The 23,873-nt window shown below is 39.2% G+C and overlaps 1 protein-coding gene and 1 pseudogene across 1 annotated transcript in view; one reads left to right on the top strand and one right to left on the bottom strand.

Annotated features, from left to right (window-relative positions):
* The window catches only part of Gmds (GDP-mannose 4,6-dehydratase), a 625,359-nt gene that overhangs the window by 448,982 nt on the left and 152,504 nt on the right, over positions 1–23,873 (bottom strand). The window lies entirely within an intron of this gene.
* On the top strand, positions 1,210–16,152 carry LOC114107407 (chondroitin sulfate N-acetylgalactosaminyltransferase 2 pseudogene; annotated as a pseudogene).

Raw genomic sequence — 23,873 nt, forward strand, 5'->3', positions numbered from 1 at the left:
GGGAGAAATGTGCAGACAGGCCCTGGAGACCTCTACAGAACTGACCAATTGCTTGTTCACTGCCTTTCCCAACCACCTCATTCACTCATACTCTGCATTCCTGAACCTCACAGCCTCTGAGACCAGAGGCCATTAAATAAGAAGTCTTAATGGTATTTTGAAAATAAAGGAAAACATTTTTCTATAGATTGATTGTTTACCCCAAATCTACCCTCAAGTATGGTGTGCTTTCACTTTCACTGAAGAGTAAAAGTGATATTATATATATTGATCATACTAAAGATCTTAAATGGTTACCAATTCACATTATTTAAAACTACCTACTTCTGTAGAGATGATTGTTATAAATGTTTATCCAAGACCCAAATTTAATAATAGGAGACAAGAGGACAGAGGAAAAAATGTGTGTACTGATTTAAATTCTATCTCATAAGTCATTCTTTATTCATACAATACATTAAAAGCTTTCAACTGTTTTTATAGCTATGAGTTTTGACTTTAAAACCTAAAATCCTAAGCCACTGCAAGGTAGTTGGCTTGGGTTATTTCCTAGTGCTAAAAGTTTGGCAGCTAAATAAAACTGAGAACTATATGTTAATCATTCACTCAATATTTTCTAGACCACAATTATGCATAGATCAGCATAAGAAACCAAAGAAACACCACCAGCAATATTCCCTGCACTAGCCCGGAAACAATTTCCCATCTGTGGTCTCAAGAGGGGAAGCTTCCCAGGGACTCAAGAGACACATCCCCCTCATGCCCTGGAAGGGGCACTCCCAGTGACCTGCATGTCATGTGCAGCAGCCCTCTTCCAGGTCACTTTCTCCCTTGAATAAATGTATAGTCGTTCCTCGGTATCCACAGGAGATTGGTTTTAGGACTCCTGCTCCATACAAAAACTCCTGGATGCTCAAGTCCTTTATTTAAAATCATCCTCCTGTCCACTTTAAATCATCTTTAGATGACTTACAATACCTAATACAATGCAAATGTGTTAGTAAGTAGTGCTTATACATCTGTACAGATAGGACAGATATTTTTTTCAAATATTTTCCAACCTCAGGTGCAGAATCTGCAAATATGGAAGGCCAACTAAATATTAGGAAATTTCACATAACTATACAAGTACATATAATTCAAAAATAAAAGTATAAATATCCTGGGTGCTGATTTTAAATTGCTGACCTAGAATATTTGCTGCTTACGATGAAAACTGGGAAGAAGGATGCTATATACTTAGGATCATTTGGACTAACATGGATATTTGTGAAGATTGCAAAGAACTGCGACAATGAAGATGGTGGCGAGGGGAGTGCATTGCCCCCGTGTGCCGCGTCACCGTGCAGGAGAATGACGAGTCAGGACGACTAAAGGCTATCTTGTTAGGAATTTCCAGCAAAAGTGGGGTGCTCCGGAACCTGGAGGAAGGATTTCCATCGCACGAGGATTGGCTACGGGGGCTCAAACGCGAGAGATTTGTCCGCAAGGAGGGTCACACTGCTTGTTCCGCAAATCGCCCCGCGGCTAGAGTCTGCGGTGTGCGCTGGGAAACAAGGAGATAGTGACGCAGGGATACAGCGCTGCAGTTTCTACGGGCTTCTGCCAGCTGTGCAAGCACCGTACTCAGTGCTGAATTCTGGATTTGAGATGGGGGAAGGAAGCGGTCCAATTCAGTTCTCCACACTGGTCAGACCACAGAGGAGGCCAGCGGCCACCATCTTGGAGAGCTGACGTCACCATCCCTATTTTCGAATGATCGCAGCTCATTCAGCCATAGAACAGATAATTTCAGGCTGCCATTCGCCTGCAGCTTGCAGACAAATTACTCAGGCTCAGTGCTAAATAACCCGCAGAAACTGCTTCTTGGAGCCTGCTCTTATCAGAGCATGCACCGAGCACGGAGCAGCCGAGTTCCGGCTCCTAGAACTGCTCTGGCCCAGGGCTAAGGAGCCCGCGGAAACTGCTTCTCGGTCCGGGTCCTGCTGAGTACTGTGGAGGTAAATACCAACCGAGCCTTCGTGGGCAGTGGCAACAGGACTGAGACGGGGCCTGTGAGGGCCGGTCAGGACTCACCCGTTGCTTTGGTCACCTGGCAAAGGGAACGAAATGCTGCCATTCGCATAGGATACCAACATGGCAGAGATCTGACGTCATCAGAAAGTGGCGGAGGAGAGAACTTCATCAATACCAGCGGCGACAGAAACAGTTGGTCTCCTGGTAGGGAGGGTGAGTCACAGACACCCGAGTCTCTCTCGCTTTGTCGTTGAGCCAGAGGGGAGGAACGGGGCCGCCACCCGCGCCCGGAGCAGGCCCAGCGGCTCGCTGGCGTGGTGGTCGCGTAACCCCAATTGGAGTAGGGGCGGAGCGGAGCCGCCACCCGCGCCCGCAAGGTGGGCAGACCTGCGACCGAACAGAACAGGCCCAGTGGTCCGCGGGCATGGTAGGAGGGGCAGGGAAGAGCCGCCGCCCGCGCCTGCAAGGTAGGCAGACCTGCGACAAACCGGAGGATAAGGCCCAGCGGCCTGCAAGCGTGGTACACACGTCACCCCAACTGGAGTAGGGGCAGAGCAGAGCCTTCGCCCCCGCCCGGATCAGGCCCAGCGGCCCGCCGGTGTGGTGGTCACGTGACCCCAATTGGAGTGGGGGCGGAGCGGAGTCGCCACCCGTGCCCGCAGGGTGGGCAGACCTGCGACCAACCTGCAGAACAAGCCCAGCGGTCTGCAGGCGTGGTAGGAGGGGCAGGGTAGAGCCGCCGCCTGCGCCTGCAAGGTAGGCAGACCTGCGACAGACCGGCGGATCATGCCCAGCGGCCTGCCGGCGTGGTACACACATCATCCCAGTTGGAGTAGGGGCAGAGCAGAGCCGCCACCCGCACCCGCAAGGTAGGCAGACCTGCGACCAACCGGCAGAAAAGGCCCAGCAGACCGCGGGCGTGGTAGGAGGGGCAGGGCAGAGCCGACGCCCGCGCCTGCAAGGTAGGCAGACCTGCGACAGACCGGCGGATCAGGCCCAGTGGCCTGCTGGCGTGGTACACACGTCACCCCAATTGGAGTAGGGGCAGAGCAGAGCCGCCGCCCGGGCCCGGAACAGGCCCAGTGGCCTGCTGGCCTGGTAGTCACGACACCCCAATTGGAGTAGGGGCAGAGCAGAGCCGCCACCCGTGCCTGAAAGGTGGGCAGACCTGCGACCGACCAGCGGAACAGGCCCATTGGCCTGCCAGCGCGACAGACACGTCACCCCATTTGGAGTAGGGGCAGAGCAGAGCCGCCGCCCGTGCCCGCAAGGTAGGCAGACCTGTGACCGACCGGTGGAACGGGCCCAGCGGCCGGCCAGGGTGGTAGGCACGTCACCCTAATTGGAATAGGAGCAAAGCAGAGCCTCCGCCCGCGCCCGGAACAGGCCCAGCGGTCCGCGGGTGTGGTAGACAAGTCACACCAATTGGAGGGGGGGCAGAGCAGAGCCACCGCCCGCGCCTGCAGGGTAGGCAGACCTGAAACCGACCGGCGGATCAGGCCCGGTGGCCTGCCGGCGTGGTACACAAGTCACCCCAATTGGAGTAGGGGCAGAGCAGAGCCGCCGCCCGCGCCCGGAAGAGGCCCAGCGACCTGCCGGCATGGTAGTCACAACACCCCAATTGGAGTAGGGGCAGAACAGAGCCGCCACCTGAGCCCGAAAGGTAGGCAGACCTGCGACCGACCAGTGGAACAGTCCCAGCGGCCGGCCGGGGTGGTAGGCACGTCACCCCAGTTGGAGTAGGAGCAGAGCAGAGCAAAGTGGCAGGATATAAAATCAACATGCATAAATCAAAGGCATTCCTGTATATCAGCGACAAATCCTCGAAATGGAAATGAGGACAACCACTCCATTCACAATATCTTCAAAAAAAATAAAATACTTGGGAATCAACCTAACAAAAGAGGTGAAAGACTTATACAATGAAAACTACAGAACCCTAAAGAGAGAAATAGAAGAAGATCTTAGAAGATGGAAAAATATACCCTGTTCATGGATAGGCAGAACTAACATCATCAAAATGGCGATATTACCAAAAGTGCTCTATAGGTTTAATGCAATGCCAATCAAAATCCCAACGGCATTTCTTGTAGAAATAGAGAAAGCAATCATGAAATCCATATGGAAAAATAAAAGACCCAGAATAGCAAAAACAATGCTAAGCAGGAAGTGTGTTTCAGGCGGTATAGCGATACCAGACTTCAAACTATACTACAGAGCAATAGTAACAAAAACAGCATGGTACTGGTAGCAAAACAGGCGGGTGGACCAATGGTACAGAATAGAGGACACAGAAACCAATCCACAAAACTACAACTATCTTATATTTGATAAAGGGGCTAAAAGCATGCAATGGAGGAAGGATAGCATCTTCAACAAATGGTGCTGGGAAAACTGGAAATCCATATGCAACAAAATGAAACTGAATCCCTTTCTCTCGCCATGCACAAAAGTTAATTCAAAATGGATCAAGGAGCTTGATATCAAATCAGAGACACGCCATCGGATAGAAGAAAAAGTTGGCTACGATCTACATACTGTGGGGTCGGGCTCCAAATTCCTCAATAGGACACCAATAGCACAAAAGTTAATAACTAGAATCAACAAATGGGACTTACTCAAACTAAAAAGTTTTTTCTCAGAAAAAGAAACAATAAGAGAAGTAAATAGGAAGCCTACATCCTGGGAACAAATCTTTACTCCTCACACTTCAGATAGAGCCCTAATATCCAGAGTATACAAAGAACTCAAAAAATTAGACAATAAGATAACAAACAACCCAATCAACAAATGGGCCAAGGACCTGAACAGACACTTCTCAGAGGAGGACATACAATCAATCAACAAGTACATGAAAAAATGCTCACCATCTCTAGCAGTCAGAGAAATGCAAATCAAAACCACCCTAAGATACCATCTCACTCCAGTAAGATTGGCAGCCATTATGAAGTCAAACAACAAGTGCTGGCGAGGATGTGGGGAAAAGGGTACACTTGTACATTGCTGGTGGGACTGCAAATTGGTGCAGCCAATTTGGAAAGCAGTATGGAGATTTCTTGGAAAGCTGGGAATGGAACCACCATTTGACCCAGCTATTCCCCTTCTCGGTCTATTCCCTAAAGACCTAAAAAGAGCATGCTACAGGGACACTGCTACATCGATGTTCATAGCAGCACAATTCACAATAGCAAGACCGTGGAACCAACCTAGATGCCCTTCAATAGATGAATGGATAAAAAAAAATGTGGCATTTATACACAATGGAGTATTACTCTGCATTAAAAAAATGACAAAATCATAGAATTTGCAGGGAAATGGATGGCATTAGAGCAGATTATACTAAGTGAAGCTAGCCAATCCCTAAAAATCAAATGCCAAATGTCTTCTTTGATATAAGGAGAGTAACTAAGAACAGAGTAGGGACGAAGAGCATGAGAAGAAGATTAACATTAAACAGGGATGAGAGTTGGGAGGGAAAGGGAGAGAGAAGGGAAATTGCATGGAAATGGAAGGAGACCCTCAGGGTTATACAAAAGTACATACAAGAGGAAGTGAGGGGAAAGGGAAAAATAATACAAGGGGGAGAAATGAATGACAGTAGAGGGGGTAGAGAGAGAAGAGGGGAGGGGAGGGGAGGGGAGGGGAGGGGGGATAGTAGAGGATAGGAAAGGCAGCAGAATAAAACAGACACTAGTATGGCAATATGTAAATCAATGGATGTGTAACTGATGTGATTCTGCAATCTGTATATGGGGTAAAAATGGGAGTTCATAACCCACTTGAATCAAAGTGTGAAATATGATATATCAAGAACTATGTAATGTTTTGAACAACCAACAATAAAAATTTTTTTAAAAAAAGAACTGCGACAAATAAATATATTATCACTTTTCACTAAAATAAGAAAAAATCCTTTTTCTTTAGTAAATATATGCATAAACTGAATTCAAAATATGACTGGTATAATTTTCAAGGCTAGACACTCTTCACTGATATTTTTGAAACTTGCTTTTTGCTCTATTTATTTATTTAGTTAGTTGTAGATAGACACAGTACCTTTATTTTTATTTATTTTCATGTAGTGTTGAGGATCAAATCCAGTGTTTCACACATGCTCGGCAAACACTTTATCACTAAGCAACAAACACAGCACTTTTTGCTTTTAATTAAAAATAACTGATAATAATTCAAATCACCAAGTTTTCAATTATAGTGCTTTGATTTCATCTTAAAAACATGGTAAACAGCATTAGTCTAAAACTTATATTGAGGGCTGGGGACACAGTTCAATTGATAGAGTGCTTGCCTTATATGCACAAAGCCCTGGATTCAATCCCCAGCACCACAGGGGAGCGTGGGGGGAACCTATATTGAAAGATGAGTCATAATGGAAAGGATCAACTGGCAACAAATAGTCTGGAGTTTCAAAATTCCCAGGAGAAGTTCTGTAATTTGAGGCAAATTAATCAATCTCTTTGAGCCTTAATTCACTTACCTATAAAACAAAGATATTCATAGTTCCTTCTCATTTGTGAAGGTTAAGAGATATCATGAACAAAGCATTTAACTTTTAATAAATTGCAGCTATTATTAATACCAGTTTTTTGTTTGTTTAGAATTTGTATGGTCAGATCTATAAACATAGCATTTGCCCTAACAAGCCATGGATACAAAGTAGCAGCACCCAAGCCAAGGACAGGAATTCCATTTGTGAGCATCACAGCTACGTCCCTTGGGCATAACATACCTAGAATTTAAAGAATATCAAATAAATATCCTTTTTTTTTTAGAGAGAGAGAGAGAGAATTTTTAAATATTATTATTTTTCAGTTTTCGGTGGACACAACCGCTTGAGCCACATCCCCAGCCGAAATAAATATCTTTTTATCAAAAAGAAGAAAAATAATAACTATCCCTGCAGAATGCTTTAATATACTTCACAGTTGGGATTGGCCCGAAAGTTTTGCATCACTTCCTGCTGTAAAAGATACTTTGATACTTCTGCTTCCTGCTGCAAAAGATACTTTGATATTTCTGATATTGAATATATTCAGTAAGCAAAAGGAAGGTCTTCAATTTCTTAAGAAGTTCACTTACATGACAAGGTGGTGGTTAGTTGTACTTTTTTAAATTTGCAGGTAAATACAGGCCAAAACATATATTCCATTCTTAAGATCTAAAACCCCAAGGAATCAAAAAGCACAAATATTCACTACAACAAACAAAGTGGTTGTACTTTTCATAATGGAAGACAATGTGAAAACAAACAAAACCAAACCATAATAAATGTGAACTATAACACTATTACTAAAATCAAACTTTAATAAATATTATATAAAATGTTTAAGAAACTGCTAACACTATAGTTAAAACCTTTATAAGGCCAACTCTTGCAGGCATGCTCAAAACTCAATAAAGAAGTTGGATGCCACAATGGCTGTGTGAAACATGCATAATCTAGAGGGAACAAAGCACTTGTGGAACCCAATGTCTCAACAGCACTAAATAATATTCCACCTGTCATTTATCAAACAATTTGGCCTAACTCCCTAACAAGACAAAAGTCACTATTGTTGCATGTCAAATGTGCTAAGAGAACAGATTGGGAAAAGTTGTTTGAAGGTTAGAAATACTCCAAGTATTTCAAAAGAAAAGTAATAAATAAAACGTGTTAATGCCCAATATTACTGGTCAAAAATAGTCAAGAATTAACAAATGTTACTATTAAAGCTACATACCCAGGTGATGGACAAACTGAGTTATATAAATAGGTGCTCTGCAAATAAAGATTCAAGAATGGATAATGAATTACACACCATGTGGAAAAGATATTGCACAAATGTAAAACATCAATGTAAAACATTCTTGCTGAATATTTCCCATTATTTTCTTGCCTAGGACTGATTGACATTTTGTGTGTGTGTGTGTGTGTGTGTGTGTGTGTGTGTGTGTGAGAGAGAGAGAGAGAGAGAGAGCGAGCACTACCGCTTGAACCACATCACCAGCCCCTTGATTGACATTTTTGTCTGTGTGAAGAGAAAGACTGTTTCTCCCTATACCTAGGATGCAGGACACCTCCTCCTTTTCTTCCCTCTCCACAACTCCCTATAATTTCTTCCCACTTTTTTAATTACCCCCTTGTTAATCCCTCTGTCAAGTCACTTGGTTTAACTTTCTGACACAAGCCCTGATACTGAGGTGAGGGCAGCCAGGCTGGTATGGGGAATAAGAGGTAGCTCTGCCAGTTTCAGAGTAGCTAGGCTGACTTCATGCCAGCTGATTCTTTAGCAAGGCCATACTATTTACATACTATTAAAAAAATGATTTTTTAAAGGAGGGGAAAGCATTCCATTTATATTTCTATAAACTTTCCAATAACTCCATCAGGTAGGTATTATTATTATTATCTCTGTGTTATGTATAAGAAAACTGGAGCACAGAAAGTTAAATGGCCTGTCCAAGGTTACAGAAGCCAGCAAGTGGCAAATGAAGATCAGGGCCCAGAACATCTAGCTCTAGAGCCCATAGTCTGAACCACTAATATACTATTTATTGCCCTAGAGGTCTCTTCTCTGAAATTCTATTTAGAGCCCAGAAATAGCAAACCAAGTAAGAAATTTTAGCATATAAAATATGAGTGTTGGTAGTGGGGGAGCCTGGGATAGAAGGTCCGTAGGAATTCTCTGTATGTTCTTCTCAATTTTACTGGGGACCAAAAACTGCTCAAAAAGTAAAGTTTTTTAATTTGTTTTATTTTTAAAAATAAATAAAATGTAGGTGAAAACACTATTAAAACTTATCTTTATTAGAGACTGATATAAATCTCATAATAAACAGATATGGAGGAAAACAAATCAAAATACATTTACAAATTAATGAAAAGTGAGGTTCTTGAAGAGAAGACAGAAGTGATATTTTACCTCTCTGGGTTTCAGAAGAGGCAGGGAAACTATTCAATCCATCAATCAAATAATAAGTGGATTTGAATCAAACCAAAGAAAGGAAAGTATAATGTGAGACATTCATAGTTACATATATGTCCAGGTCTAGGAAAGGGGAGCTGTCTGTGTGTTAAAAACTAGACAGCTTCCAGTGCCCACAAGCCTAAAGTGCATTGTTTCAGGGGAAGGAAGTGAGAGAGAAAGCTAAAAAGATCTTAGGCCACTTGGGCCTAGGAGTACTTGAGTCCTGGCTGAGCAGAAGCACAGGAGAATGGAAAGTACTGAGAGAAGTGGCTCTGGTGTGATGGCTTCTGAGAAGATGATGAAAAGGGTGTTTACATATGAAAAGTTTGGCAAGATTTCAAATATGCTTTCAAATGTTTTCAACAGAGGAAAATTATTCAATTTTACTCCAGAATTAGGATTACAAGTCAGTAGCTCAGACACAACCAAAGTGAACACATATAAAACTGCTCCAAAATTAAGAAATATCTGACAATATCAAAGAATGCATGCAAACTAGAAAGCCTGGAACTGGAACCATTCTACCACATTAAAGACAAAAATAATTCACTCAAAAATCACTAAATACCCACCAATTTCAGGTACCACAGGAATCTTTGGGGATAAAATTTATCTACGTAATAATTTATTTGTAAAAAAAATTTTGCAGTGTTTTTCGATAAATACACACATAGTGAAATTGTTACTATAGGCAAACCAGTTAACATATCCATCATTTCACTGTTACCCCTTGACTTTGTATGGCAGAAGCATCTAAAGTTTACTCTTCTAGCAAAAATCTCAAATACAACTCTAAATATATTGAGTAGCAATCTCATGTTGTACATTAGATATGTAACTTATTCATCTTCCACATCAGCATCACAATCAATTTTTTAAAATAATATATAATTTGCAAGAAATAGTAACATTAAAGCATACAATTGCTATCATTGCCATGGTTCCAACAAAGTGTTACAGGTGCTCAAAAATATACTTTTTTTTGACAGAGGGATTGAAACCAGGGTTACTTAACCATTGAGCCACATCCCCAGCCATTTTTATATTTTATTTTTAGACAGGATCTCAGAAATTTGCTGAGGTTGACCTTGAACTTGTGATCCTCCTGCCTCAGTCTCTCAAGCTGCTGGGATTACAGGTGTGAGCCACTGGGCCGAGATGAAAGGAATACTTTCTATACAGGCAGTGATATGGTATAATATATCTTAAACTAGATGAATAAAATTATATGCCAGTTTCTTCTCAATTATATAATCCGTAAAGATTATTATCAAAGTACACCTGTGTTCCATCGGTGGTAGGTAACTTTCTCCAAGTTAAATTCACACTTCCTCAAAATAAACTATTTAGCAAGTTAATTCATGAAAAAATATGGCTTTAACTCCATTATCAGTAATTAAGCAAAAGGCAGTCTTTTATATATGAAATATATGTTAAATGTGATAAAACAAAGATACTTTCTAGGGAAGGGGGAAGTACAGAATAATATGAATATATATATCCAAGCATCTTATTTAATTTTATTTATTATTTCACAAGCATAGACCATGATCACAAACAGTCTATAATGTTTCTATCCTTTTCTATTACTATCATATCTACAGAAAACTATAAATATAAAATGATAAATACCTTGTCCAAGCACACTCATCTAGGAAATAAGAGAGTTTGGCCTTAAATCCAGACTTAAGAGCCATGCTTTAAAAGCCTTCCCTACACTGCCTCTTGCTAAAAGAAGCCTAGCTAGGGGGATGATACAAACTCTAGCTCAAACTGTCTGGTGATTGCTAAAATATGATCGTAACTCAGAGAGTAGAAACTTGGTTTATTGTATCATGCCTTTCCTAGTGGGAGGATGGGGAGGCTCTATGAGGTTTTCCATACCTCATTCCTTAGTCAGTCATCTGTATCTACCCAGTACCTACATGCCGCCACTATGTTAGGGACTCAGAAATGCAGTCTCCAGGACAGAATCTGGCACCCCTTTTGTACCATGGACCACTGGCCATCTAGCCTATGGATGCTTTCTCAGAATAGTGTTTTTAAATGAAATTAAGTTATATAACATTATAATGGAAGTAAATTATACTGAAAAGCAATTATCAAAATATTTTGAAAAACAAGTTCATGATATAGTAATATAGGTCCTCTAAGATCTTGCAGTTCAATGGAAAATGTCACAGGAGCAGAGCTGGAAAGGTAATGGAATATACTACCTAGAAATACTCCTTTATATAAGTTCACACACATTATCAACACTAAGACCACCGGAGGACAAAAGTCACATGATCTCAAAAAAAGTCTCTGAATTTCCCTGTGGCTCTCTAATCCAGAGGATTATTCAGGGTCAATGCTTTTGACCTCCTCAGCACTACTAGGACTTCCTTGACCTTGGCATCTAAGACTCCACATTTACCTGTACCAGTTCTTCCCATTCCCACTATTTCTACTATGTTCCTTCCAGAATTGTTCTTCCAACTTCTTTTTTTCTTTGTCCACATGTTGAACATGTTGTCCAAGCTGGTCTCAAACTCCTAGATTCAAGGGATCCTTCCCCCTCAGCCTCCCGAGTAGTTGGGACTATAGATACACACCTATCTCATCCTCTGATTTCTGAACACAGACATATCCAAGAGTTTCCTATCAGAGTGTGCACCACAGAACCGATACCTGATGGAACAGTGCCTGGTAAATTCTTGACTGGCCTTCAGATACCATCTCCCATGAGCAAACACTGCAGTTACTTTTTTTTTAGTTGTTGTTGAACACAATACCTTTTATTTATCTATCTATCTATCTATCTATCCATCCATCTATTTATTTATTTGTGGTGCTGAGGATTGAACCCAGCACCTCATAAGTGCTAGGCGAGCACTCTACCACTCAGCCACAATGCCAGTCCTGCAGTCACTCTTTATGTATTTTTAAATGTAAAATATCTCATATGTCCTTGTTTTTCCTCACTTATGCTTATCCACAGAAGCTATATCCTTGCTCCAGAAATGACTTTCTTGTCCCAAAACACAACAGATTCCTCCCAAGCAGAGACAAAGATCTCTATCTTTCCAGTGCCTTCCTCTGCCCATTGTTCACATAAACATAGATGTTCTGAAGAATCTTTTTCCTGGCAAGCATACTCTACCAATCCCATTCTAGATGTTCACTGGGTCAAAACCAAATCTATATACCTCAAATCCTAAATTCCTCATTCAAGGGCCTATAATAGCCAAATTGGGTATTTCTAGGACATAGCAACTAGTGAATATGAGTGTTTCTATACAGATTTTTAGGGTTCTTATCTTAAGAAATCCTTTATTCCATCAGCATAATGGCAATGAGGGTCAGGCCTGAGTGAGGCACTCCATAATTCCTTTTCCTGAATCCATCTTCCCTAATGGATAATTAATTTCTTGTATATATTTGTATTAACCACATAGCTACTTCACACATAACATGAACTCAATAAATGTTGAATGAGTGAAAGAAAAACAAAGTAAATACAGAATACTGATAATATGTCAAAGACTGCATCTCTAGCTAAGAAGAAACGTTACATTTTCTTCAACTATTAAAATTATTCTGAAAAAGCTATGAAAAACAAGAACACATGAGATACTTTACACTTAAAAAATAATAAACCCCAAACTTCTTTCGGCCACCTGCATAGGCATATTTGAAATTTCTAAGGGAGCAAAATGGCAAGTGATGGTGAAGAATGAATATCAACTGAAGGTGATCAGTCACAACCTGTTTATTCCTGTTTCTTATTTTGATTGTGAGGCACAGGATACACCCAGCCTCACTGTCTTCATCTCTAAAATGCTGACACTACCATCAGGGCCACAAAAGAGAGAGAAAGGGGTGGGGGGATGATGGTAAAGTCTGCTGTCAATCTGCAGAGCAACTCTTTGTTAAGGAAGAAATCCACATGAGTTGGAAGGTCCATGCCAGGTAGGAGGATACATGTGCCTGGTTCTCCATGTGTTTGCTGTGCTTGTTCAGCCATGAATACACTTTACTTTTCAGACATTTAACTTCTCTTTCACACAACAGGAAGCATAATGCTATAGGAATAACCACTGTCAATATCATTTTTAATTATCAATAATTTATGAACTATTTAAAAAGCAAAATTTTTTTTCTTACAATTTAGATCCTCTAAAATGTTCAAAATCTTTAAAATATGAACCTTTCTTTACCCCAACTCTCAATATTATAGTTCTTCAAAGTTCTAATTGTTTCTTTATAACCATTTTTGCCATTTTTTTTTAAAGAGAACTGATCAAATGTGGAAATAATACTGCTCCAAAATATGCTGAAAGTTCCAATTCTCTCCAAGATATTAGGAGCATGACCTGCAAGCTCTGGTTTCAGACCAGCAGGGAGTGGATTTTGAGAGTTATGGTTTTGTTTTCCAGTGACCAATCTCCGCAAACTGAAGTTTAAGGAAAGATACTGGAAGTCATCCAAAATCAATCTTCTTTCAATTTCATCATTTTAGGACAAGGAGTAGATCCTTCACACTGCATGGAACAAAATCAATAAACGCCAAAAACAACAGGCATGGCTCTTTCAAATCATTTCATCAGAACTTAGCAGAGGCAAACACAATGAAGTATCTGTAAGCTACTAGAATAACATTTTCAGTTTGTTATTCACTGTGCTATAATCTGAACTCCATCTTCCTGATCCAAATGCCATTTCAATATTTGAAATTGCTATAGCTGGTAAAATCACAAACACATCTGTGAATTTCTATCTGCTTAAATCAGATGAGTATGTGACCTTTTTCCATCTCAGACTCAGATATTCTGCATTAATATACTGTTTTATTTTTGCATGTATTCTTTTATGCATCTGAGATTCAGTGACCCTTCCTTAGAAATACCAACTAACAGTTTTGCTTTCAACACTGGAATGTTTAGATTAGACAGTCAGTGCACAGGGGAAATTAATACAGCCCCCACCTGCCACAACTCACGGTAACTTGTGCAGTGTCACTCTTGTGCAAAAGACACCAGAGTACCTCGGGGACAGTGCTGGATTAAGGAGGCACCTTTTCTAAACATGTCTAGTTACTCTTCATCACTGACAAATCCAGGAGCATCAACCTCCAGCTAAATCACTCAGCAGATGCATGGGAAAGTAAAGTATTTAGTGTTCAAAAAGTTGTAGTTTGCTTAAAAGGTTGATTTTTAACTTATGTTTATAAAACGGTACCTCAGATTCTGATCCTAAAATATTTCAGTAAGTAAAATTTGCAAAACAATATCTTCAGTTTCTTGATGTGTGGAATGGGCTGCTGAGGCAGCAGCAGCACTGGTGCTCAGGGTGCCATCCAGGTATGTCAGCTGCCCAGAAGGCAGCAGTAGCTCTGTGAACATGGTGCACAGAATAAACAAGTGCCAAAGTCACTGCAAATGAATTTTATAGATTTGATTGTCTTATTCTGGATATCAGGAAAATAATACAAGAAGTATACTTAATTTTCCATTTCTCCAATTAATTATGACTACTAAAAAAGGAAACTTTTTAAACGACAGTGAAATTCATTTTGATTCCTTTTATGAAACTCCTGATTTTGTTTTTAATTTTGATAATTTTGCTAAACATATAAATAAGCAGCTTATCTTGTTGAGCAAATGCACATTGATAAGAATGTCTAAAAGAGGGGCTGGGGTTGTGGCTCAGTGGTAGAGCACTTGCCTAGCATATATGAGGCACTGGGTTAGACACCCCCCCACACACCACATTAAAAAAAAAAAGAAAAAGAAATACTAAATAAAGATATTATATCTATCTACAACTTTAAAAAATATTTTTTTAAAAAAAGAAGAAGAAGAAGGGTGTCTAAAACAGGACTGATCTTCATACCTGGACCCACTGACTACTGTTGGGACTCACTTTGCTCTGCAGTTTGGTATTATTTATGTATCTTTTGTTACGTGCCACTAAGACTAATGGAAATGAATCTCTACCTGGTGTTTTTTGGGGAAAATTAAGGTAAAGAGTATTATTAAACCCTCACAGGGAGCAAGAACAACATCATAACAAAAAGGAAACCAGTTTGAAACATCAAAACAAGAATTACAAGAAATGAGTGAGAAGATGACATCATTGCAAGAGAGAGAATATGGGGGTCAATGGCATAGGTTCTCAAGGCAACGAAGAGCAAGCACATAGTGGTGTTTTAAGATGTCTCCATTCCAAGATTGACAAAATTAAAGTTAGCATAGGAGCCAAAGTATCCAGTGAGTATGGGGTCATTCCCTTTGAATGTTCTACCTTATGAAAGTACTTCAATAAATACTCAGTTGGAAATGTCTCTTTCACAATCCTCAAGAAAAGTCAGTTAGGATTTTTTAAAAAAATTAATTGATAGAAGTTACTGAAGCTGGCTTGGAGATCATTGATAATCTTGATGAAGATGATGAGTCCCCTTAGAGAGAAACTTATATTTAATGAAAATTTCTTCATAGAAGCTTATGATTGCACCTACAGAGAGAAAGAAACACAGTATGAATTCTTCTTAAGAAAGCAGACCTTATGAAATAGACAAGCAACCCTCTTCTGCCCTTTTTGATGTCTCCTGAAAGTGAAGAGTGAGATGACTGACATTAATCAATTATTAATATCAATTATTAATTATTAATTATTAATATCACTGCATCACTTGCCAAAAGAACTGATGCATTTGAATGGTTTATGTAGAACTTCAGGGATATATGTATTCATCAGGACAAGATGATTCATCTTATAGTGGTGAGTTTTGGATAGTGGTCTATCTAAAGTCAAGTCTATCCTAGAATCTTTCACAAGTGAATATAATTTCCACAATTACACTTTGGTCTCACTGAATATAGAATATAATCATGAATAAGAACTAAATGTGGGTGTCTGAGCTTGGGACAAGAGAGATGTCTTGATGTTTTTCTGTAAAGTTGACATATATTTCTCAGCCAAATTCCGTAACATTTGCCAGTTAAATGTTGAGCAAGGTAAAAAGGTGTTTTACCCTGTGGCATTCAGTCTTTACAATCCTGATGTGGTTTATGCCAACCAGGATATGCTACCACCTGTGGAGCAACAGCAGTCAAACTTTTACCCTGTCATTATGAAAGGCTCTTCTTTATGTTTGTTGTCCAAGGAGAAAACAAAGTTTCATTTTTAAAGTTATTTTTTAAAACTTTCGAAAAATACACTATAGAAATAATTATACTGAAAACACCAAAATCACCCTTCCCTTGAAAATTCTTTCTAGCCCTCCCCCTACATAAATATATACATACCTATTTATTTACATGAATGATCAAATGTCCATTTTGATCTTTGCTGTTCCATTTGGTGACAATTTAGAATGTGCACTCATGTTGGGGCACTATCTTTTAGCTATTATATACTATCAACATCATAAGCGACTAAATTTCACACAGGAAATATTAAATAATGGGAAAAGGCAAAGATGGGCTTTAGGTCAATAATAGTTGGATTAGAAGGTCACTTCTCTCTCACTCATTGGATATTTGATCTTAGGTTTTCAAGGTTGAAGAATTTAAACTGCTAATATTCAACTTTTGGAGGGCTATAAAATAGTAATTTATATGCCTCGACCAAATAATAGCAACCTCAATGTTCCATAAAAATTGAAATAATATCCTCCTAGTTAACACAGTCATGCAGAAGTCTCACAAAAACTATTTCATTATCTTTATTAAAACTTTATTTATAGCCAGACATAGTGATACACACTTGTAATCCCAGGTACTCAGGAGGCTAAGGCAGGAGGATCTTAATTTCAAGGTCAACCTAGGCAACTTAACAAGATTTCTCAAAATAAAAATCAAAAGGCCTGGGAATGTAGCTCAGTGGTTAGAGTGCCCCTGTTTCAATCCTCAGTACTTGGGAGGAGGGGGGCTTTGTTTATCAAGTGTCAATGTAGGATGTCAGATTCTCAGTAAGATACCCTTGCTCTATTTTTTAAACTTAAGAAAAAGATAATGGTAAAATGAGGATTTCTACAGAAAAAAAAATAAAATTTACAACAGAGAAATGTGCCATAAGAACTCTACAAATGTTAGCTCTGGTCATAGGAAAACAAGTCTTCATACTGCTAAGGTCCCAGTCCTGTGAGTTACAAGATATCCTCTCTGGACAGCTCAGCAGGATGGCCTATCCTTTTTCCCAAATGGTCAGACAACAAAGGAGGGACCACAAGAGAGCCACTGCAGGCAATAGCACCTCTGCTCTGGATCCCTCAGACCACCTCCTGCTTGTCTGTTCTGGAGACCTCCCCCCTCAAGTAATGGTTTGGAGTCAACTCTGCAGCTTTCTCTCTGGCAGCCCAGAGGGCCAAAACTGCTAGTGTTTCAATTTTAGCAAAAAGATCAATTACACTCCCCTAGTCCACAGTCCAGGCCATAATGTACCCACTCACTTTTGCAGGACTAACAGTCTGCATCTGAACAGGGCCCTCTTCTCTCTTCTTACCGGCATTCACTGTGAGAAATTCCCATTATTTCTATTGCTTTCAATGAAGTCAAAGTCCAGAACTGATGATAAGTTTGTTCCTGAGGCCTCCCCACTCCCTCCCTGGAGCAAAATGATTTCTGCATGTTCATTCACAAAAGTGGGCTCTTACATATCACTCACTTCAAAATGATCTGAGTTCCAGAAGCAGTGATAGCAAGTAGGACATGGTGTAACTAACCCAATGTCCAGCTCAACCTCACCACTGTCACACTTTTAGGAGATTTAGCCACAAAGGGGCATAACATCCTACCTATGAAGAAAATTATGCCCAGAAATAACATACAAAATAAAGAAAACAAAAAACACTTGATAATACATGTGTTCCCTACCTTACACACACAAACACACACACACACACACACACACACACACACACACACACAGAAAATCTGTGTACTTTACATGAATGCTTCACTTGATTAGCATTAACCATAGGTTTCATCTCTGGCCACTTCCTTTGATGAACCTCGAATATTCTTCACAATTATAGAAAGTCACACATGCTAATGCTACATACTCCTACTCTTTCCTTACCAAACTGCTGCTCTAATCTTGCTTTCTGAGTTCGGATGACTTTGGCTCCAAGGAACAAGAGGCTACAACAGGAAGGTACACTCAGCAGAAGAAACTGAAAGGTGAGTGTCACTGCTGGCCAGGTCATTGCCCTGCTCTGGCAGGACAGACACCACAGCAGCCCCTCTGTCAGTTCTCCCTACAGAATCTCAGGGTGCAAGCTCCCATCACCACACCTGCACATTACAATAAGGATAATAGTTTGTCATTGCTTAAAATCTCAACTTGCACTTTTGGAGTAAAAACAATAAAGTTGAATCCTAGTTCACCATTTTAAATCTTAAAATTGAAAAGGCTGTCTGAAAGCATCTAATTCAGTGTTTTTTAAACTGAAAGTGACAGCTATGGGTTGTGAAAGTAATATGGTAAATGACACTTAAAAAAAAAAAAAGAAAATACTGCACATTTTAAGGGTGTGTTATTTTGCCAAACTTTTGTTTTTAATGCACACATGTGTGTGCTGCAATGGTTTATGAAATATATTTCTTACTGTGAATTACAGGGAAAAAAATGTTTGAAAACGTTAATCTCACTCAATATCTTCATTAGACAGATAATAAAATTGAGCCCCAATATGGTTAAAAGACTTTCTAACAAATTACAAAATTTGTTATTGGCAAGAACTCATAGCTAATTAATTATTCTTTATACCAAGATATCTCCTTAAAAATGTAACTTTTTAAAAAAAAATCCCAACTAAACATCATCATTCATAAACAAAGAAGGGAGATGTGTGCAAATTTTTCAGAGAATTTACTGTAAATAACGTAAATAATTTCTTAAAATCACTTGGCAAATCTGGGCTTTAAGGATAAAATCAGACAGTGGAGTTAGAAACCAGGGATTGTAACTTTAAATCAGTATAAATTAGATACCTTTAACACACAAAGACTACCAATGTCAGACATTTAATGCTAATATCCTCTTTCATCATACCTACCTTACAGGTTCATCCACACAACTTGAGCCTAAAACAAGCCCATATCATCCAAATTAATAGAGAATCTTCCAGCTAAGGAAGATCCTACTGTGCAAAAGTGGGATCTCTAATTATGAAGTAACCCATAATTTTTCAAGTATCATAGTAGCCTAAAGAAAACACAAAAACCATAGATACATCTTGAGTTATTCTAATGAATTAAATAAAATGGGCAGTAAGCTTAAGACCTAAAAACAACTATTTAGGAAGAAAAAAATCAAATCAAATTCATGACAACTGAAATGCCCCTTCAGAGTATTAACCACACAACTTTTCTGACACTAGCTAATTCTAACTGCTTTGAAATATTGGCCTAAACACCTTCCAGACGGGTAGGAGTTGAAGGCCATGTCTATACCTCAGAAAGCTAATTTTGTCTTGATTTTATAATAAAGTCTCTGATTTCTCACAGGTCTTCATGTCACTTGAGTATTCTTAAAGTAACTATAGTTTATTGGGCAAGTCCATCATCAAGTAATTTTAAAATTACAGTATATTTATCATTTGCTATTGATTCCTGACAGATACATTGAAGTGGAGGTCTATTTTTACCAAAACATTCTAGGTAATTGGGGGAGTACACATTCCAATGTCCCACATTACCAGAAATTATCGTAGCTTGAAAGGAAAGAAAGACCAAAGTTAAAATAAACAATATTCAAGATATAAAGAGTCATGAGTCGGGCATAATTGTGTATTTCAAGGACAGTTCTGGGTATAGAAAACCAAATTAACAAATATTTTACCAAAAGCTCTCTATATGCAAAAATACAAATGTGGTAAACTTTATATTTTAGGCAAATGCAGGTAACTTTCCTGGCTAAAGTCTCAAGTCTGATTATAAAAGTTACACTTGATCATGTGTGGCTTAACCTTTCCCTCCACCCTTCTAGATACTGTTCATATTGATTTACATACTTCCAAATACCTATTATATCATATAGAGACACTATGTTTCTGGGTTTTCGTGCTTTGGTTGAAGGGTTCGATCATGTAAGCTATGATAAACTAGTGAGCACAAGGCAGGCTCATAAACAATGCCTTTTACATCAATGACTTGGGCTCACATGTGAGGAGCTGCTTATTTGTTCAAGTGGCAGATGGAGATTCAATTTTCCAATCTCTAAAATAGCTCCCAGATTAGTCAATTACCCTTCATTTCACAGCAAATAGCTATAATAAAATAATCCAAATAAAATTCTTGAATTAAACTTTCCAAAAGTCAGAAGGCTGGTTTACATATAATTTGAGCAAACCAAAGAGGGCCATCCCCTGCATCAGAGACTTTCTAACACTATTAAAACACAAAGAACTAGCCTTGCAATTAGTCACATAAAACCATAATCAAATTCAGCAGACGGCTCCCATTTTGCTTTTTGTCTCTCTTTCCAAGTATCTGTAACATGGATCTTACTATTTTCATTATTCGTTTTTGTTTTTTTCTTTTTTGCCTCCTGAACCACCTACAGATTTTTAGCTTAGCATCATCAAACTTGTTTTCTAAGTCAAATAATTCTAACATTTCATCTTGAATTATGAAAATTGCTCTTCAATTATCTGCCTATGCACCTTATCTAACAACTTTTTAGCAGTCATATGTTCTTTCTCCTAACTTATCTTACTTTTGCATATGTCCGTCTCGTCAGAACAGAAAAATTTACCACGAAATTTCAACGTTTGTGAAGTCAGACAAAGCTGTACTCAAATCTAAGATCTCTCACCTTCACTTATTAATTCTGTGGTCTGAAGACACTTACAAAACCTCTCCGAGTTTGTCTTCTAGCCAACAAAATGAGGACTATAATACAGATTAAATGAAATTATTAAATAACATGTGCATGCTACTCTTAGCATGGAGTGGCCCACAGTGAGGGATCAGTGGTCATGCTGGTGCTATTCTTACTTCACAGGCTTTGTTTCATCCAATCACATGAAAATGACATTGTCCCAAAGACATGATCCTCTTCTTCCACAGATGAAACCTGGAAGAATGGTGTATTAACAGAGAGTCCAAAGCAATTTCTGCAGTCCCATTCATCCAGCAATTGTGCATCATAAGGCAATATCACTTTCTGTCTATACCCTGGTCTACCCACAATCTGTCAGAATCTACAAAACCTCTACCTGAGTCGCCTTTCCATTCTCCATCTCTCCACTAACAGCAACACTTCTTTAGCTCTAAGATACAACAAGAAGCATATAGTCTCACAACAAAAAAAAATCATGGCCCAGTATCTTGGATTCCCATCATTCTAATGATACAGAAACTTTACTATGATCCAAGCCTTTCAAGGCAAACTGCAAGGCAGTGCCCCTAATATTAGTCAGGAGAGAATAAACAACCAAGAGCAAGCAGCACTCTGTTGTTCTTCCCAGAGCTGCTGTTTCTGTGGCTGCCTCACAGACTCCAAAACCTCCTTAGTAGTAGAGAGGCTGCTTCCCAGCATTTACATTCTTTTCAATTCATAGAATAGACATTTTACAAAAAGTTGTTGATAGACTTTATTCTGGCTGTGCACATCAGTTAAATGTGTTTTATTTCCCTTTTGGGTTGTGTGCTGGCAGAGAATAATACAATGAAGAGGTGGCAGTGTACATTTCCAGGCCCTTTATGGCCATGATTATGAAAGAACTGCTTTGACAAAGAATGTCCAGGCTGACTATAATGGTTTTCCTTTTTACTACATTATTGTTGCCATGTGTTTGCTGCTGTCTGGAGTAAAAAAAAAAAAACTCTTGAAATATTTGTCTGTCCTTCATAGACTCAAGAGTTTCCATAAGAGAAATCACTTGGAAAATCACAATATTTCTCCAAATAAAATATTAACATAAAAAACTTGTTGAAATGTTGAGCTAAAATACTAAAGAATTATTACCACAGATGTAATTTATGAGGATCTGAGTGCCTGAGCCTCATAAGGGCTTTTCCATTCCCACTATAGGCACATGTTTGGTGTTGTTCTTCACACAACTCTGACACTGCTAGCCAGAATGAACTTATTTGGGGGATCCTGAGAAGTTCTGGCAAGATAGATTAGAATGACAAGGAGAGGTGTTGTGATTCAATCTTTGAGTAAAAGGACATTTAGTAAGACAATAGCCAGCCCTTATTAATCTGTTTTAATAAATTAAAATTTCTTTTCTCATGAAAAATGTAAACAGTTCTTTCTTCCTGGTATCCTAATTGTTGATTTATTGCTTTGAGCTTAAGAAGTGGGCCTTGAAATGTAACAAATGACCAGTGGTGATAATACTCTCTAGGATAGGAGGGCTGGTCCAACTTTAGGAAAATAAATAATCTTTGGATATCCCTGAATTCTCTCTAAATTCAACCTTAGTGGAAATATTCTCATTAAGAACATCTCTAACTGAAGATGAGGCTGAATTTGCATTTGGGTTCATCTTCACTTTTCAAAGGACAAACAGCTGTGTTTATCCTCACTGCCTAAAAACAGTAGGTACTTAATAATGGTATGCTAATTGAAATACATATGGGTTAGCACTTAGCCGTAACCAATATTAGGATACCCTGAGTCCCACTGTTTCTTTTATGAAAGCGCAAAACAAATATTGAACTTTTAATTATCCCAATATAACCCTCTCTGCCTATTCATTATTATATATTATCAACATCAAAAAAGTTTTTATTTTTGCCAAAATTTGAGAGTGAGTGAAATATTTATAATCGAGGTCAGAGTTTTATGACCTCAGGTTCTTAATGGAATTATTGTATAGACTCTACTAACATATTTTATTTATACAAGTAATATAATGGGTTGGACTATAACATCCCCCAAAGGCTCAAGTGTTGAAGGCTTGTTCCCCAATACAGCAATGTTCAGAGGTGGGTCTTTTAGGGAAGTGATTCATTCAAGAGGGCTTTCATTTCATCCATGGATAGATGGGTTCATATTTGGTGGCATTATGGGGAGGCAGTGAAAAATATAGCAGATGGGTTAGTTAAAGGAAGTAGATTCCCAAGGGAAGGGTGTTTCTTATCCCAAGCAACTTCCCCACACCCACAACCCTCCCTCCTTGTCTCCACACACACACACACACACACACACACACACACACCGACCTCTCTCTCTCTCTCTCTCTCTCTCTCTCTCTCTCCCCCGCCTCCCTCCCTTCTTCCCTCTCCTCTGGGCCAACATGAAGGGAATAGCTTTCTTCTGCCACAGCTTTCTGATGATGATGTTTCCATATTGCCACAGGTCTAAAAGCAATGGAGCCAGCTGCCCCTGACCTGAAACCTCTGAAACCAAATAAGAAATTAACTTCCTCTAAGTTAATTTCTCAGTTATTTTGTCACAGCAATGAAAAGTTCACTAATATACAAGTGAGGTTTTCATTTTTCCTAACCCTACCAGAGCATAAAAAAGCTCTGGACGGGGTTGGGGTTGTAGCTCAGCAGTAGCCCACTTGCCTAGCATGTGTGAGGCACTGGGTCCGATTCTCAACACCACATACAAATAAGTGAAAATAAAAGTCCATCAACAATTTTTAAAAAATATTTTTAAAAAAGCTCTGAACTTGAGAGTTAATTACTAGCTCATCTATTTTACTTGTCTGCAAAGTATTATAATCTTACTTAGATTAGAACAGACAGAAGACAGATGGGTTAGAAAGAAAATTAAAATGAGAAGTAGATGGACATAATATAATGCTGTACTTGGAGTATGAACCTTAAAATGAGAATGTCTTAGAAACAACAACAACAAAAATGCAGTAAAGATCAGAGTATGGGGTATATGGAAGGTATTCAATTAATGCTTCTAGAAATGACCTATACGATTCATTCGTAAAAG

Source organism: Marmota flaviventris, chromosome 6 (genome assembly GCF_047511675.1).
Source record: "Marmota flaviventris isolate mMarFla1 chromosome 6, mMarFla1.hap1, whole genome shotgun sequence".
Classification (NCBI taxonomy): Eukaryota; Metazoa; Chordata; class Mammalia; order Rodentia; family Sciuridae; genus Marmota; species Marmota flaviventris.